Source organism: Pteropus alecto, unplaced genomic scaffold (assembly GCF_000325575.1).
Source record: "Pteropus alecto unplaced genomic scaffold, ASM32557v1 scaffold20, whole genome shotgun sequence".
Taxonomy (NCBI): Eukaryota; Metazoa; Chordata; class Mammalia; order Chiroptera; family Pteropodidae; genus Pteropus; species Pteropus alecto.
The window spans coordinates 35,430,495-35,434,011 of NW_006436298.1; the positions used below are offsets into that span (position 1 = coordinate 35,430,495).

The window sequence follows — 3,517 nt, forward strand, 5'->3', positions numbered from 1 at the left end:
TATCAGGGACTTTGGACTATAATTTTTTTTTTTTTTTGTAATGTCTTTGGTTTTGGAATCAGGGTAATGGTGGCTTTGTAAAATAATCTTAGGAGCCTTCAGTCCTCTTGAATTTTTTGGAATAGTTTGAGAACAATAGGTGTTAATTTTTCTTTGAACGTTTGGTAAAACTCACCTGTGAAACCATTCAGTCATGGACTTTTGTTTGTGGGGAGATTTTGATTACTGATTTGATTTTGTAGGTAATCAGTTGGTTCAGATTTTCTGTTTCTTCCTGATTCAGCCATAGAAGATTGTATATTTTTAGGAATGCATCCATTTCTTCCAGATACTACAATTTGTTGGAATATAATTGTTCATAATATTTTCTTATAATCCTTTGTATTTCCGCAGTGTCAGTAGTCACTTCTTTTTATTTCTGTTTTTATTTATTTAGGCCTTCTCTCTTTTTTTCTTGATGAGTTTGGTTTAAGGTTTATCAATTTTGTTTATCTTTTCAACAAACCTGCTCTTAATTTCATTGATTTTTGTATTGTTTTTTAGATTCTATTTAATTTTTTTTCCACTCTGATATTTATTATTTCCTTCCTTCCACTATTTTTGTCCACTCCGATCTTTATTATTTCCTTCCTTCCACTAGCTTTGACTTTTTTTTTTTTCTGGTTCCTTTAGATATAAAGTTTAATTGTTTATACGAAATTTTTCTTGTTTTTTTGAGGTAGGCCTGTGTTGCTATGAATTTTCCTCTTGGGACTGTTTATGCTATGTCCCATAGATTTTGGGTCATTTTGTGTTTTCCTTATCATTTGTCTCAAGGTATCTTTTAATTTTTTCCTTGATCTCATTTTTATCCCATTCTGGTAATGGACTGGTGACTTTTAAATGCCTTTCATAACTTCAAAAGACTCGTATACACTCCCTTTCGAATAACCTTTGCCACCTTACTGGGAGGCTTATTCATACTTACACCTATCTGACAGATTTCTTTCCAGTTCTTAAAAATAAGGTGCCTTTTTTGCTTTCATCTTACTTCTTCATCTGTTCTCTTAAATCACTCTCCTGTCCATTTGTACAGACATGATTCCATTTATAAACATATCTCTCTCCTAAATCATCAATTTATCTTCTGCACTGTCTCATTTTCCTCCTTTTAAGAAACTGAAGTGTCTCCCATTTTCAAACTACCCTACTTTGACATTGTCTCCAATCCAACACTGTATAGTTTCTCAACTCTCATCTCCAGTAAATTTCTCTTCCTCTGTTCCTATTCCTCTTTCTCTATTAACTGTATTTTATTCCTTCATTTATCTTTCGCTACTCAACTCTCGTGATTTGCTTTCAACCTGCCATGTTTTGGGAACTACTCTTGAAGACTGTGATCCACCATCTAATTGCCGAATCCAGTGAACATTTCCCAATGTGCAGCTTACAGGCTACTCTTGTACATGCTCACCTGCTCTACATGCTCGGTGTTGATAACACCATCTTCTCACGGCTGTACTCCTCTGTCTGTGACCATTTATGCTCTTCCTCATTCTTTAAGTATTAGTGAACCCCAGGCTTCTGACTTTTTCCCAATGTCCTTCCTGTTTACATATTCTTTTTCAGTGCTGTTATCTAGCTCCAGTCCTTTGGTTCATGACTCTACCAACATTGTCCTTTGAGGGCTTTGAATGCCGATTTACCAACATCAGATTTGCGTAACATTGCCACACACCACAGGAAACTTTTTCTTATAAAAAAGGTATGACTGGATACATGTCCTCCTTTGTGATCCACTACCATTGACTTGTCCACTTTTCCATGATGTGGAATAAAACTTTGTCTAATAGGATAATAGAGTGGCTTATTAAAAGCTTGAACATCACACTTCACAAGATACAAGATCTGTTCTCAAGGATGCAGTTTATACACTGAACTAATAATCAATATTTTGTGCTATGTAAACAACATGAATTTGGAAATAAGTGAACAACATGAACTTGAGAAATAAGTGTAGAAGTAGGATTGGCTCTCTCACTATCTCTTTGAGCAACCCACTTATGGAATATGTTTTTGTCGCCATGCAATCTTAGTATCTATTCGATTAAAAGTTCTCAGTCTCAGGGCTGGTGAACTAATGCTTGGACCAGGGAATATAGTAAGAAATCCAATGAGCCTGAAGCTATGACTCCACTTGGATAATTTTGGCTCCTTGTGCTATTGAAATAGTAAAAAAAAAAGGAATTATCATACTGTTGGGAGATCATTAATTTCAATGAGTTTTATCATTGTTTTCCAGTAAGGATCCAGGGTTATTGCTACACAAATGAGGACAGAAAAAAAAAATATGTCTAAAATAAGGGAATTCACCAAGTCATCCTGTGATACCTTTAAAATCAATGATAATCATACATTACAATTTGTGACAACAATAACCCAACAAAGGTAAAGCACCTGAGGACTCTGATCCTCTGGGTTGAAGGTCTGAGTCACCCTGCCATGCCAGAAAATTAGACTAAGTGCTGAATAAGGGTAAAACAATCCAGAATGAGTAATGAAATAGTAAAAAAAATAATTGTACATATGCTCTTGTTTTGTGCTCTGATTGTTGGGTGAGCATGGGCCTAGACTCTTAGGAATTGATGAAACCTATAGAGGGTGAGGCTAATGGAATTCACTTTCTTTTCATTCTTATTCTTTTTTACCCCCATCATTCTTGTTTTGTTCCTTTTTGTGAACTTTTCTTTTAGGTCCTATGCTGTTCTGTATCCATTGCCAGATTCTTATATCAGTGTTGGCATATTGTTTGGAAAGCATTCTGAATTTCTATAAATTTTTTAACTTATGAAATATAGAGAGCATATAGAAGAGTATAAAGAATAATATTGCAAACATCCATCATACACACCAAATAAAATGTTAGAGATTCAGTTGAAGCCATTTCTTTTCTTAATATTTTTTTTTAGACACCTACAGCACCTGGTATTCCTAAGTGGTCTCCCATCCAAGTACTAACCAGGCCCGACCCTGCTTAGCTTCCAAGATCAGACGAGATCGGGCACGTTCAGGGTGGCATGGCCATAGATTGAAGCCATTTCTTAATGCTCTTCTGAAATACTCTGCTTGTCCCTCAGAGATAACCATCATGCTGAATCTGGTGTGTGTATATGTATAGATATACATATTTATATATTTTATATATATATATATACACACACATATATATTTCCATATGGATATATTCATAAAGGGTTGATAGATCTGTATGTTTTAAAAATTAAGGATATCACATGGTATATCTTTTTCTTTATTTTTTATTCAACATGTTTTTGAGATATATTTTTTATTCAACATGTTTTTGAGATATATTTTTGTTGGTTTGCCTGGGTTTTTTTTTTTAAGACCAGAGGTGGGTTATTTTATTTTATTTTATTTTTTACCATTATTTTAATTGTTCCTGTTCCAAGATCGTCAGTTCTTTGTATAATTCTAAGATATTTTGTTCTCATTAGCAGAGTTTCTTATAATTCTGGAA

The 3,517-nt window shown here is 34.0% G+C and overlaps 1 non-coding gene across 1 annotated transcript; it reads right to left on the reverse strand.

The window, feature by feature from the left end:
- Positions 1-2,949: 2,949 nt before the first annotated feature.
- On the reverse strand, positions 2,950-3,068 carry LOC112480686. Its single transcript, XR_003046757.1, has one exon. It is a non-coding gene; the product is annotated as a 5S ribosomal RNA (ribosomal RNA).
- Positions 3,069-3,517: the final 449 nt, after the last annotated feature.